This window comes from Mirounga angustirostris, unplaced genomic scaffold (genome assembly GCF_029215605.1).
Source record: "Mirounga angustirostris isolate CCGP_5_RB_7025 unplaced genomic scaffold, mMirAng1.0.hap1 SCAF_4, whole genome shotgun sequence".
NCBI lineage: Eukaryota > Metazoa > Chordata > Mammalia > Carnivora > Phocidae > Mirounga > Mirounga angustirostris.
In genome coordinates this window covers 113,096,725-113,112,462 of record NW_026991712.1, presented here as the reverse complement: position 1 = coordinate 113,112,462, position 15,738 = coordinate 113,096,725, and the positions used below count along the sequence as shown (strand labels likewise).

At 38.6% G+C, this 15,738-nt stretch overlaps 1 protein-coding gene across 5 annotated transcripts in view; it reads right to left on the bottom strand.

Moving 5' to 3' along the window:
* Positions 1-15,738, bottom strand: part of DIPK1A (divergent protein kinase domain 1A) — a 124,680-nt gene that overhangs the window by 54,233 nt on the left and 54,709 nt on the right. For 2 of the 5 annotated variants that reach the window (XM_064588811.1, XM_054512744.2), the window contains exon 2: positions 3,504-3,895. The exons of the other annotated variants lie outside the window; for them this stretch is intronic. The gene's annotated coding sequence lies outside the window, so the exon portion shown is untranslated. The remainder of the gene's footprint in view (positions 1-3,503; positions 3,896-15,738) is intronic. 5 annotated transcript variants of the gene reach the window in all.

Genomic DNA, 15,738 nt, shown 5'->3' with positions numbered 1-15,738 from the left:
ATGTTGTAATGTGGAAATCATGGAAAGAGGATCTCAAGAAGCAGAGAGCAGTCAACAGTGGCAAACGCGGCTGAGAGGCGACAAAGCTGGGGACTGAAAAGTATTCATTGGACTTAGTGACACAGAAGTCAGCATTGACCTTGACAAGAGCAACTTCATGGGAGAGAGGGCAGACTGGAGTGAGCTGAAGAGCAGGAGGTATGAAAAATAAAGACAACCAGGTAGATAGTTTTTTTGTTTTCTTTTTTTAAAGAAAGTAGAGATTTTCTTTTTTTTTTTTAAGGTTTTATTTATTTGAGGAGAGGGAGCAAGCATGAGTGGGGGAGGGGCAGAGAGGCAGGGAGAAGCAGACTGAGCTGGGAGCCCACGTGGGGACTCCACACCAGGACCTTGAGATCATGACCTGAGCCAAAGGCAGACACTCAACCGACTGAGCCACCCAGGTGCTCCCAGATAGATAGTTCTTAAGAGAAATTTGTCTATACAGAGGAGAAAAGCCATAGGGAATTGGCTGGGCTTGAGGCAGAAGTTTTTTATTTATTTATTTATTTATTTGACAGAGACAAAGCGAGAGAGGGTACACAAGCAGAAGGAGCGGGAGAGGGGGAAGCAGGCTTCCCTCTGAGCAGGGAGCCCGATGCGGGGCTCAATCCCAGGACCCTGGGATCATGACCTGAGCCGAAGGCAGACGCCCAACAACTGAGCCACCCAGGCGCCCCAAGGCAGAAGTTTTTTAAAGCTAAGGGAAACTAGACCTGTACCTCTGAAACAAGTAATACATTATATGTTAAAAAAAAGAAGATCGTAGGAAGGGAAAAATGAAGGGGGGAAGTCGGAGGGGGAGACAAACCATGAGAAACAAACTGAGGGTTCTAGAGGGGAGAGGGGTTGGGGGATGGGTTAACCCGGTGATGGGTATTAAAGAGGGCATGTACCGCATGGAGCACTGGGTGTTATACGCAAACAATGAATCACGGAACACTAACTACATCAAAAACTAATGATGTAATGTATGGTGATTAACATAACATAATAAAATTTAAAAAATACATAAATAAAGCTAAGGGAAACTAGCACATATTTAAATGGCAACAGGAAGTCGGTAGAAAGAGACAGGCTGAAGGGAGTAAGGTATTGACAGATAAACAGCACAAGGTTCCTGAGATGGTTCTAAGGGAGGAGATCCAGAGTAGAGATGAAGCAACAATGGGATCCCCTGTCCCCCGAGGGAAGAAGGACAGGATGCATATACATGTGTGTATGTGCGGGTGGGGAGTTGGGATAGTTTTATCAGATGAGTTCTAATTTCTCTGAAATTATAAAACATTTCACACATATGGAAAAAAGTCTATATAGAAAAGTTAGAGAAAATAACATAAAAGGCAGCTCTGTATCCATCAGTAAATGTAAACAGAGGTCAACAGTTTGCTGTATTACTTTAAAACTCTTTCCTAGAAGAAATAAAATGTTACAATCAAACCTAAGCCCTCCCCTTCCCTTCCTCATCTTTCCCTTCATCCTCAGAGGAAACCATTGTCTAGAAATTGGTGTCTATCATTGCCATGTCTATTTTCATATTTTTACTAAAGTACATAAAATACACAATGCTATGTGCTTTGTGCTGTGAGGTGCAAAGATACAGTAAAAGCCACAGACCAGAGTGACTTACCTACAAAAAATACACACATTAAAAGCTGCAAGGTCCAGGGCTGGCTCTAACTTCACCCCTGAGTCAGAGTCAGAGTCAGATCCAGGCTCAAGAGGAGGGAGGATGTGCAGGCGTTTCTCGGGAGAGATAATATTGTTCTGCTGTGCATACTCGAGAGAAAGGGATGGGTGACCTTCCTTGCCTCCTACCACAGGACAAGTCACTACCTCAAAGCATACACCCAGGAGTTTGGAAAGTGGTTGGACTGGACTCTGACATGGGCCTGAGAATCTCCAGGTGAAGGTGCTCTGATTATCTGCTTAAGGTGGTGGAGAGGTCACTTAGATTTCAACGAGGTGCCAACTAAGCACCCCCAAAAGGTAGAACAGGATAATTTCTTTGCATCTGTTTTTCAATAACAATCATTTTAAGTGACTTGACTTCAGGCATATCTCATTTATTATGCTTCGCTTTATTGCACTTTGCAGATATTGTGCTTTTTACAAATGGATGGTTTGTGGCAACCCTATGTGGAACGAGTCTATCGGCACCATTTTCCAACAGCATTTGCTCCTTTTGTGTCTCTGGATCACATTTTGGTAATTCTCACAATATTTCAAACTTTTATTATTATTATATTTGTTATGGTGATCTATGATCAATGATTTTTGTAATTGTTCTGGGGAACCACTCTCATATAAAATGGTATATTCAATAAATGTTGTGTGTTCTGACTACTCCACAGAGCGGCCAATTCCACTGCCACCCCCCACGCCCATCTTTCACCCTCCCCTGGGGCCTCCTTATTCCCTGAGACAAAATATTGAAACTAGGCCAGTTAATAACCCTACAATGGCTTCTAAGTGTTCTAGGGAAGGGAAGAGTCACACGTCTCTCACTTTAAATCAAAAGCCAGAAATGACTAAGCTTAGTGAGGAAGGCATGTCAGAAGCTGAGACAGGCTGAAAGCTAGGCCTCTTGTGCCAAACATAGCCACGCTGTGAATGCCAAGAAGTTCTTGAAGGAAATTAAAGTGCTACTCCAGTGAACACGCAAATGATTAAGAAAGTTAAACAGCCTTATTGCTGATATGGAGAAAGTGTTAAGTGGTCTGGATGGACGATCAAACCAGCCTTTACACTAAAGCCTAAGCCACAGCAATAGGCCCTAAATCTCTTCAATTCTGTGAAGGCTCAGAGAGGTGAGGAAGCTGCAGAAGAAAAGTTTGAAACTAGCAGAAGTCGGTTCATAATGTTTAAGTAACAAGCCATCTATATAACATAAATGTGCAAAGTGAAGCATCAGGTATTGACGTAGAAGCCATAGTAGTTATCCAGGAGATCTAGCTAAGATAATGCATGAAGGTGGCTACACTCAACAGATTTTCAATGTAGACTAAACAGCTTTATATTGGAGAAAGATGCCATCTAGGGCTTTCATAGCTAGAGAGAAAAAGTCTGCCCAGCTTCAAAGCTTCAAAGGACAGGCTGATTCTCTTATTAGGAGTTAATGCAGCTGCTGACTTGAAGCTGGAAGCCAGTGCTCATTTACCATTCTGAAAATCCTAGAACCCTTAAGAATTGTGCTAAATCTATCCTGCCTATACACTATAAATGGGACAACAAAGCCTGAAAGACAGAAGATCTGTGTACAACATGGTTTACTGAATATTTTAAGCCCACTGTTGAAAACTATTGCTCAGAAAAAAGTTTCCTTTCAAAATATTACTGCTCTTGGTCATCCAAGAGCTCTGATGGAGTTGTACAGTGAGGTGAATGTTGTTCTCATGCTTGTTAACACAACGTCCGTTCTACAGCCCATGGATAAAGTGATAACGTCAACTTTCAAGTCTTACTATATTAAGTTGCCAGAGAGAGTGATTCCTCTGATGGATCTGGGCAGAGTCAATTGAAAACCTTCTGGAAAGGATTCACCGTTCTAGATGCCATTAAGAACATTCATGATTCATGGGAAGAGGTCAAAATATCAAAATGAACAGGAGTCTGGAAGAAGTTGATTCCAGCCCTCATGGGTGACTTGGAGGGCTCAGGACTCCAGTGGAGGCAGGAACTGCAGAGGCGGTAGCAACAGTGAGAGGACTAGAATCAGAAGTGGTGCCTGAAGATGTAGGCATCTCATGATTCATGATGAAACTTTCACGGATAAGGAGTTGCTTCTTATGGATGAGCAAAAAAAAAAAGTGGTTTCTTGAGATGGAATCTACTGGTGAAGATGCTGTGAAGATGGCTGAAATGACAACAGAGGATTTAAAATACGACATACACTTAATTGATAAAGCAGCAGCAGGGTTTGAGAGGACCGACTCCAATTTTGAAAGAAGTTCTACTTTAGGTAAAATGTTATCAAACAGCACCACGTGCTATAGAGAAATTGTGAAAGGAAGAGTCCATTGATGTAGTAAACATCATTGCTGACTTATTTTAAGAAATTGCCACAACCACCTCAACCTTCAGCAGCCACCAGCCTGATCTGTCAGCAACCATCAACATCGAGGCAAAACCCTCCACCAGCAAAAAGATCATAACTCGCTGAAAGTTCAGGTGATGGGTAGCATTTTTTAGCAATAAAGTATTTCTCAACTAAGGTATGTACATTTTTTACGACATAATGCTACTGCACAGTTAATAGACCATGGTAGAGTGTAAACATAACTTTTATATGCACTGGGAAACAAAAAATTTCATTTGACTCACTTTATTGCACCATTCCCTTTATTGCACTGGCCTGGAATCAAACCCACAATCTCTCTGAGGTATGCCTGCACTCGGATTTAGGGGAAAAACTAAGGATAGGTCAATTACTGTAGTTGGAACTTCATATACAAAAACTAAAGAATTAGGGACACCTGGCTGGCTCAGTTGGAAGGGCATGTGACTCTTGATCTCCAGGCCATGAGTTCAAGCCCCATGCTGGGTGTAGAGATTATTTAAATAAATAAATATTAAAAAAACAAAACAAAACAACTAAGGAATTAAGGAGTACATTACTTTCAGAGCCTACAAAGTGCTTCAGCATTCCTCACCCTGGCAGAGCATTCCGTTTATGCAGTCTATGTAACTAAAACAGCAGTCTTTGCCTTCTTTTTACGAATAAATCACAAGTGGTCAGGCAGGACCCCTTCATCACAAATAAGAACCAAGGGCAAGTTCCTTTCTGTTCAGTTCTTACTGATTCAGAGCAAGTACATAACTCAGTTTGGTCAAACATTCTTTTTCTCAACACGTGGGTGTTTGAAAAATTTTATCAGTACTTTGCTTTTAAAATTCTCACCTAACCACAAATCCTCTATGCCACAAAGGAATTTAAAGGGCTATTTATTCACCATAAAAATTATAATTCAGTATTTCTCAAAGTGCAGCCCACTGATCTCTTGAATCAGAATCAGTTGATGAGGGCGCCTGGGTGGCTCAGATGGTTAAGCGTCTGCCTTCGGCTCAGGTCATGATCTCAGGGTCCTGGGATCGAGTCCCGCTTCAGGCTCTCTGTTCCTTGGGAGCCTGCTTCTCCCTCTGCCTCTCTCTCTCTCTCTGTCTCTCATGAATAAATAAATAAAATCTTTAAAAAAAAATCAGTTGATGTAATTTTTTAAAATGCTGGTTGCCAAAATCTACCGCCAGACCTAATGAATCAGAATCCTTAGTGATGAAGCCTGGGAATATGCATTTTAAAAGCTCCCCAGATTATTCATATTAAATTTAAGGGAAAACAGTTATGGACAAAAGGTAAATAAATAATAACTTCTCAGGGAAACACCTTTCTAGTTTACTAAAATGAGATTGTATTTAACAACTCCTTTACTGGCAATAGTGCCGGAACTAGAATGCATCATTCAAAGTCCTTTCCATCGCACGATTTCATAAAATAATAAAGGATTTATTAGTAATACATAATAATAACTATTACTAAGAGGAATATGCTATAGTTCTTAAAAATTTGAACCAATAATCTAGTCATTTACAATTAGATTTCTTTTTCTTTTTTTTTTAATAATTGAAGAACCACATGTAGTGGGTTTGTGTGTCCTCTGCTATGGTCTAGTACACAGCAGTTTCATCACAACAAGGGTCCCCCACGTTGCCCTTTTATAACCACATCCACCTTTATCCTCTCCCCTTATTCCCTGGCAGCCATCAATCAGTTCTCCATCTCCACAATTTAAGGAATGTTATATAAATGGATTCACGCAGTGTGTAAACTTTCAGAGTTGGCTTCTCTCACTGAGCATAATTTCTTGGAGTCTTGCAGGTTGTCGTATGCACCGGTCATTCCTTCCTTTTTTATTGCTGAGTCATATTCCACCACATGTACACACCACTTTGTTTAACCACACTTACTGAAGGACATCTGGGCTGATTCCAGTTTTAGAGTATTACAAATAAAGCTACCATCCACATTCCTATATAGGTTTTTGAGTGAAAATGTTTTTTTTCTCTGGAAGAGATGCCTGAGAGTGTCACTGCTGAGTCATATGGTAGTGACAGGTTTAGTTTTTAAAGGAACTGCCAAACTCTCTCCCCGAGCAGCTCGACCGTTTTATACCCTCCACCAGCAATGTGAGAGGATCTGGTTTCTCCGGATCCTCACCAACTGTTGGTGTGGTCACTGATTTCATTTTGTTTTAATCCCTGCACATTTCAAAAATGAGAAGTGATATGTATCAATATAAAGATATTTATGATTTCATCCTGGACTTAGGATGAGAACATTTAGGCTCCTGTGCCTTTTCCAGCACTTACTAACATGGATAAACTTTAACTTAAAACTTATGATAGGTTCATGGAGGTTAGTTTTATATATAATAGTTTTATATATGTGTGTGTGTGTTTTACAGTTTTATAGTATATATTTATAGTTTAGTATAGTTTATACTATAGTATAGATTTATAGTTTATAGGATGTGTTTGTACAGTTTTATATACATGTATATATACGTGTGTGTATGTATATGTGTGTGTCAAACATTCATGGAATTTTTATTTATTTATTTTTAAGATTTTTAATTTATTTATTTGAGAGAGAGAGATAACTAGAGAGAACATGAGCAGGGAGGAGAGGGAGAAGCAGGCTCCCATGGAGCAGGGAAACCAATGCAGGACTCGATCCCAGGACCCGGGGATCATGACCTGAGCTGAAGGCAGACACCCAACCAACTGAACCACCCAGGTGCCCCCATTCATAGAATTTTTAAAGAGGACAAAACACCTCTCATTATACATCTCAAGAATTCCTTTAGATCTAAATGGAGAAAGACAGAGAACAGAAGTATTCTATGAAAATATAAATGTAATTTTCAAAATACTATAGAATATTAGACACCTGTAAAAATGTTTCACCTACTTGAATCTTCAGGTCCCACATACTCTCCACTCCAAGGGTTGATGAGTTCAAAGATCTAGAGTCCAACATCCTCATTAAAATTTTCTCCAAAACCCAAGTAGTCATGAAAAGCTACCAGTCAGAAGCTAGGTTTAATAATCAAAGCACATGCACTTTTTTTTTCTGATGTATCACCAGCCACAAATCATGTATACATACGTGTATATAGGGAGCCACAGAGTTAACTAGGCCATTATTTCCAGTCACCTAGCTCATGCCAAAACATATCAGCTTGCTTGCTTTCCTTCCTTCCTTCCTTCCTTCCTTCCTTCCTTCCTTCCTTCCTTCCCTCCCTCCCTTCCTTCTTTACCTTAGTGACTTGTGGTTTTGTGTGTATGTGTGTGCTTCTTTTTTTTTTAAAGTTTTTATTTAAATTCCAGTTAGTTAACATACAGTGTCATATATTAGTTTCGGTGTACGATATAGTGACTCAACACTTCCGTATATCACCCAGTGCTCATTGCCATAAGTGCAATCCTTAGTAAGGGGTAAAATTCAATCTTGACTCAGCACAATGGTGATTTATACAGCTGATTCCCAACCTCCTCAATTGGTGTGTGAGATAGGGTTAGAGGTAGGTCAAGATACTGGTTGCCTCAACCTCAGGCCAGTCACCTCCAGGTGCCAGTAACCCTATCTGTTTGCCCTAGTGCTTTACAAATTATCACTCTCTTTTATGCCAGATGTGAAAAACATGGGGAAATACCAGTCTATTCATTTTTCTCCCTTGTTGGAGAACATTTCTGCTTTGAGACTACTACAAAGATGGGTTCGGAGGCAGTAAATAAGGGATAGCAAAAATACCCAATTTATTGTCAGTCCCTTTGTATTAATTAGGGTGAAAATGGGTACTGTGCATGCTCCATAGCATACTTTTTATAAGAGAATTAAATAATCTCTAAAATTCCTTCTAGCTCCATGAACTGTAACTAATTACTTTACTGAACAGACAAATAAGGGCAACATAATGTAACAATACCATATATAAGTATATAAGATATCATATAGCCGGAGGCCCCCATCACTTCTCTCACAGTGGTTGCTGTCAGAGGCTTGCATTTTGCCTCTCTCTGACTATCTCCTCTAGCAGATATCTTTCTTTCTCCTCCTGCCAGGACTTCCTTCTCATTTTGCCAAACTTAGAAAATAAAAAACAAATCATTAGTGCCATCCCGGAAAAAAGGTAAGATAATTGGCAGTAAGTCTTTAAATCCAATGCACACACAAATGGGATATCTTATCATACAAACTGAGGTATTCAAGCAAAACATACAATTTTTTTTGAAATCAAAGAAAATCAGTGAAATGATTATAATATGCAGAGAATATAATATCCATTGACACTCCATCCTACAATTTCTTTCATTTGTCTTTCTGACTTCCAATTTGGGAAAGAAAGGGATTGAAAGGGAGAAAAAGGTAGGAGCAAAAAGCAATGGAGATGAACAGGTACCTAAAACAGGGCCTCACACATACTAGGTGATCAATAAAACAGGTGTCAAATGAACTGGATTAATGGGCATGAAAGGTAAGAAAACTCTTAAAATGTGGCAGTGGGGAAAAAAGCATGAAGGTGTTAAACAATGGCTTGAACTAGGTGTTTGTATCATCAATACTTTAATTATATATACATGAAGCTCTTGAATATGAATGTTCCGTTAAAATAGGAATAGCAGGGGCACCTGCATGTCTCAGTCAGTTGAGCAACCGACTCTTGGTTTCAGCTCAGGTAGTAATCTCATGGGTCAGGAGATGGAGCCCCGCAGGGTCTCTGCACTCAGCAGGGAGTCTGCCTGAAGATTCTCTCCCTCTGTCCCTCCACCAACTCGTGAGCACACAGGTATGCATATTCTTTCTCTCAAATAAATTTTTTAAATAAATAAATAAAATGATATAGGAATAGCAAGCATGAGGGAGGCAGTAAAGGAGTGAGGGAGGAGGAATATGGCAAAAGAGGTCAGGACAGGAAAGAGAGATCGCACATAAGAAAGTGAGCACATGGGGTGCCTAGGTGGCTCAGTCAGTTAAGCGTCTGACTTTGGCACAGGTCATGATCTTAGGGTCCTGGGATGGGGGGAGCTCTGTTGGGCTCCATGCTCAGTGGGAAGTCTGCTTGTCCCTCTTCCTCTCCTTCCGCTTCTCCCCCTTGCCTGTGTTCTTTCCATCTCTCTCACAAATAAATAAAATCTTAAAAAAAAAAAAAAAGAAAAGAAAGAAAGCGAGCACACAACCCACACACTTCACTGGACTTCTGACCATGGTGATTCCGGTGTTCAAGGCCCAGGTCTCTATTTTTCTTCTTCATCCTCCTCTGCTCTAATAGCTTGGTGCTATGCCACTGAGCACCTGCAGCTCCATCCCCACCACACCTTCAAGGCAGCAGGACTGGGGACCCAGGAGGATGAAATGGCATGCCCGAATGTATGAGTACATGTATTTACTTAATATTTACAGACTTCAGATCCATGTCAAAGTAGTTTACTGAAGGGAAGGAAAGAAATTCACACACACACACACACACATTTATAATCTCTCCCTATAAAATATAATTATGGGAAAAATATGTATCATTCATTACCAGTTAATAAGCATAAAAAGAGCCAAAACACAGTCTAGTGAAGGAAATAAGACAGTGACTCCATTTTACTTGCAATGGATCTCGAAGCAATTTACAGTTTCCTCTAATAATAGTGATGACAATAACAGTAAGAATGGCTGGCATCTATTCGTTATTTTCACCATGCCAACTATTGCATTAAGAACTAGAAGAGGAGGCGCCTGGCTGGCTCAGTCAGTAGAGCATGGGACTCTTGATCTCAGGGTCATGAATTCAAGCCCCATGTTGGGCATAGAGCTTCCTTAAAAAAAAAAAAAAAAAAGGAACTGGAAGAGATATCACAAGATCACCAGAGAACTCTCATACATTGCTGGTGGGAGTGTAAAATGGTACAGCCACTTTGAAAAACAGTTTGGCACTTTCCTACACATAGACATGTCGTCTGACCCAGCAATGCCACTCCTACGTATATGCTCCTCAAAACCTGAAAACCTATGTCCACACAAAAATTTTTATACAAATGTTCATAGCAGCATTACTCACAATAGCAAAAAAAAAAAAATCTAATGTCCATTAATCAAGAAATGGATAAACAACATGTTGCATACTATACAATGGAATATTATTCAACTACAAAAGGGAATTGATGTATTGACATGTGCTCCAACATTGATAAACCTTGAAATCACTATGCTAAATGAAAGAAGTCAGACACAAAAGCCATATACTGTATGATTCCATTTATATGAAATGTCTAGAACAGGCAAATCCGTAGAAACAGAAAGATTAGTGGTTGCCAGCTGCTGGCAGCAGGGAGGAATGGGGTGTGGTTGCTAATGGGTACTTGTAAAAAAAGTTTTAAAAATAGATAACAGTAATAGTAGCTTTTATTCAACATGGTACTGTAAGCCCTAGTCACAGCAATTAGACAACATAAAGAAATAAAAGGCATCCAGATTGGTAAGGAAGAAGCAAAACTTCCACTATTTGCAGATGACATGATAGTATACATAGAAAACCTGGAAGACTCTCTCAAAAACTGCTGGAACTGATAAACAAATTCAATAAAGCCATAGGATACAAAATCAATATACAGAAATCTGTTGCATTTCTATACACCAATAATGAAGCAGCAGAAAGAGAAATTAAGAAAGCAATCCCATTTACAACTGCACCAAAAATAACAAGATATCTAGGCATAATTTGACCAAAGAAGTGAAAGACCTATACTCTGAAAATTATAAAACATTAATTAAAGAAATTAAAGACAACACAAAGAAATGGAAAAACATTCCATGCTCATGGATTGGAAGAACAAATATTGTTAAAGTGCCTATACTACCCAAAGCAATCTACAGATTTAATGCAACAAGATTTTTCACAGAGCTAGAACAAACAATCCTAAAATTTGTATGGAACTGCAAAAGATCCCAAATAGCCAAAGCAATCTTGAAAAAGAAAAAGTGAAGCTGGAGGCATCATAATTCTGGACTGCAAGTTATATTACAAAGCTGTAGTAATCAAAACAGTATGGTACTGGCACAAAAATTGACACATAGATCAGTAGAAGAGAATAGAAAACCCAGAAATGAACCCACAACTATATGGTCAATTAATCTTCAAGAAAGCAGTAAAGAATATCCAACATAAAAAAGACAAGTCTCTTCAACAAATGGCACTGGGAAAACTGGACAGCTATAAGCAAAAGAATGAGCTGGATCACTTTCTTAGACCATACACAAAAATAAATTAAAAATGGATAAAGGACCTAAATGTGAGACCTGAAACCATAAAAATCCTAGAAGACAGCACAGGCAGTAACTTCTCTGACATTGGCCATAGCAATTTTTTTCTAGTTAGGTCCCCGAGGCAAGGGAAACAAAAGCAAAAATAAATTATTGGAACCTCATCAAAATAAAAACCTTCTGCATGGCGAAGGAAACAATCAACAAAGAATAAAGGGTTACTATCCAAAATATATAAAGAACTTTTACAACTCAGGGAGCCTATCTGGCTCAGGCAGTAGAGCAGGCAACCCTTGATCTCAGGGTCATGAGTTCTTCAAGCCCCACACTGGGCATGAAGCCTACTTAAAAAAAAAAAAAAAACAAAACTTATACAACTCAACACTAAAAAAAACCCCAAATAATCCAATTTAAAAATGGGCAGAAGACATGAATAGACATTTCTCCAAAGAAGACATCCAGATAGCAACAAACATATGCAAAGATGCTCATTATCACTTACCATCAGGGAAAGGAAAATCAAAACTACAGTGAGATATGACCTCACACCTGTCAGAATGGTTAAAATCAACAACACAAGAAACAACAGGTGTTGGCAAGGATGTAGAGAAAAAGGAATACATTTGCACTATTGGTGGGGATGCAAACTGATGCAGCCACTCTGGAAAACAGTATGGACGTCTCAAAAAGGTAAAAATAGAACTACCCTACAATCCAGTAATCAAACTACTGGGTATTTACCCCCAAAATACAAAAACACGAATCCAAAGGGATACATGCACTGTTATGTTTATAGCAGCGTTATTTACAATAGCCAAGATATGAAAGCAGGCCAATTATCTATCAACTGATGAATGGATAAAGAAGATGTGGTATATATACAATGGAAGGTTATTAAGCCATAAAAAACAATGAAAGCTTCCTATTTGCAATGACATGGATGGAGCTAGAGAGTATAATGCTAAGCGAAATAAATCATCCAGAAAAAGACAAATGCCCTTTGAATTCACTGATATGTGGAATTTAAGAAACATAACAAATGAGCAAAGGGAAAAAGAGTGAGAGAGAAACCAAGAAACAGACTCTTAACTATAGAGAACTGATGGTTAGCAGAGGGGAAGTGGATGGGGGTATGGGTAAAATAGGTGATGGGAATTAAGGAGTGCACTTGTCGTGATGAGCAGTGGGTGATGTATGGAAGTGTTGAATCACTAAATTCTACCCCTGAAACTAAATTTATACTGTATGTTAACTAACTGGATTTAAAATTAAAAACTTAAAAAAAATAGTTATGGTGGTACAAATCTGTAATTACACCAACCACCACTGACTGTGTGCTTAAAAAGGAGAGTTTTATAGTATATGAATTTTATCTTAATAAAGTGGCTATTAAAAATGATCACATTTTAAAAAAATAAGATTTGATCCATCTTTAGTAATATAAATAATCAACCACAACAATTTTCTAGTTTTTCTTAAAGATTTTTAAAAAAATTTTTATTGTTATGTTAATCCCCATACATTATATCATTAGTTTTAGATGTATAATTTTTCTTAAAGATTTTTAAAAATCTTTTTTTTAAGTAATCTCTACATGCTATATGGGGCTTGAATTTACAACCCTGAGATCAAGGGTCACAAGTTCTTCCGACTAAGCCAGCCAGGTGCCCCAAGAACATTCTTTTTTATAACCTCCTAGGGTAGTTAAGGTTTCCTTCTTTCCTAGGGGGTAATTCTTTGGCCAATGACAGAAAGAGGAAAGGGGCTCAGATTCCAGAATGCTTTCTTCTTTTTCTGTAAAAGTCCCAGAACAAGAATAATCTGAATTAGTTGACAATCTGAAACTTTTCAATAAAAAAAACTGGAAAAATTTGCAGAGATAGTTAATAAAATTTTAACATTCACCCATCACTCCACACTAGAACAACAGCTGTTTTCATTATTCTTTTTTCCCCTCTAGTCATCCACATGTAATTCATTTTATACACAGCTGTAATCAGTGTGTATATAATTTTGTATTCCTTTTCTCATTATACTGTAAACATGCTATGTTATTAACATGGTTTTTTATAACAATCATTTCCAGTGTTGCAATAGTATTTTATCTAGTTGACGTATCATTATTTTCCTAACTCTTCCCCTTACATTGATTTTAAAGTCATCTTTCCCCAATTTTTCTGTGTGTAGACAAGCTGTATATAGCTTTTTTATATTTCCTTTCTTTTGAATTATTTCCTTAGGTTGTTCCTCAGCGGTAGCGTTTCTGGGTCATACGGTATGAACATTTTTATGGCTCTTGCTTTTTAAACTAGTATGAGTTTTTCAACATTATTTTGCGCTGTGGTGTGTATGTATGTGTGAAGATATAGACAGAAAGGTTAATTTAACAAACATGAAATGGTACTAAAGACTCTACTATTGAATTTGATTTTTTAAAATGGAATCACTTTTACATTTTAGTTACAAAAACAGCAAATGTTCATTGTGGAACTTAAATAATTTATAAAGGATACAAACAGAAAGGGAGAGGTTTCCTGGAGGACTGATAAAACACATCACCTCCTAAATTTGAGTTTACCTAAGTATGAAATGGGATATAATGATCAGAAGCTCTAGGATGCTCCGCATAGAAAACCTATGGCCTGACAAAAAGTCCACACTACCTCCATGGAAGGAAAAAATACCAAGTAGAGGGCTGTGGGATGTGATGACCGGTGGGATAAGGAGAGGATGTTGGGTTAACACATTCCACAAGGAAAAAGGCAGAAGCTATTGTACATTTTAGAGAGTAAAGAGATGAAAGGGAGGCTAAGATAATCTCAGTGTAGTCTAGACTGAGGGGATTGGCAGAAACATAGGGACCTGTTTCATATAAGCAATAAATAATCTCTCAGGCAAATTAAGTATCTAGAAGTATAAAAAATAAAATGTTAAATATACAGAAAAAATAAATTTGTCTTCTCTTTATACTATAAAGCTCAAAGATGAATGCTTGTTGGTCTAACTTAGGCCAGTTCTTGAACACAGACTATAGAACACTAAAAAGTTTCTGATTTATAAGTCCATTCCTCAATTTTGCATTTTCTATACTCTGAAAGAAACCGTTTCTCGTAAGCCGAAAATCAGGTTGCCTCTTTGTAACCCTGTACTTTCCTAAGCATTCCTATAACCCAATGTCAAGATTATGCTTACATATTGTCTTTATAATTTTAGTTCGCACTCGTCTGTAGATTGCTTGGTAAGCGCTCTAAACCGTTTGTGTGGGTATATTCTGTATCCTCAATAAGACCGTAAACTCCAGGAAATGGCTTCTTTTCATTCTTATCTACCAATACAATGAACATTAAAATGTAGCTAGGTAATCACAGAACCTTGCTTAATAATGCTATAAGGGAAGAGGATGGAAAACAGCAATATATGGCTTCACACTTGGATTATTAATACCACAGGTATTCTGGATTCTACCAATCTCTTAACTAAACTGTTGCTCAAATGTTAAAGACAGGGGCGCCTGGGTGGCTCAGTCGGTTAAGCGTCTGCCTTCGGCTCAGGTCATGATCCCAGGGTCCTCGGATCGAGTCCCGCATCGGGCTCCCTGCTCAGCAGGAAGCCTGCTTCTCCCTCTCCCACTCCCCCTGCTTGTGCTCTCTCTCTCGCTGTGTCTCTCTCTGTCAAATAAATAAATAAAAATATTTTTTTAAAAAAAAGTTAAAGACAGTAGCCCTGAAAATATTGCCCATTATCTTTGCTTCCTCTCGCAGCTCAGCTCACCCTACCCCACCCTATCCCCAGTCTGCTGAACTCTATGCTGCAGAGATACCGAAGTATTAATGTTTTTGAAACACATCGTGCTTTTTCACATCTCTAGGCCTTTCACATGTTTTCTTCTCTCAGGAGTACCTTTCATCCACCTGGGCATCTGGATTGTCTTTCCATTCTTTATAATCCACTTTGAAGTCACCTCCTCCAGGATCCCCCATGTCCACCCCAAAAACTGTATGATGCATTCTTCTGTTCTATCTCTATATCTGGAACAAACTTCTACTGTGGCACTGAGTGTACTATATTGTAATTAACCTACTACATGTATTTATTCCATTAGACACAATTCCAGGCTTAGGGAACATTTATCCAGGTAAGGAAGAAAGGGAGGAAAGAATGGAGAAATGGAGGGAGGGAAATGCAAGGAAGTTTCTGTGACCTCCTCTGAGCAGGAATCATGTCTTTCTCATCTCCGTATCTCTGGGGAGTAGGGCAGGTCCTAGGACACACAGCACTCACCAAATGTATGATAAATTGTTTTGACATAAATCTTAAAGGAAAAAAAAAAATAAACCACCTTGGCATGAAATTCTTAAAGGAAAAACTGCCATTAATCAAAACGATGTATT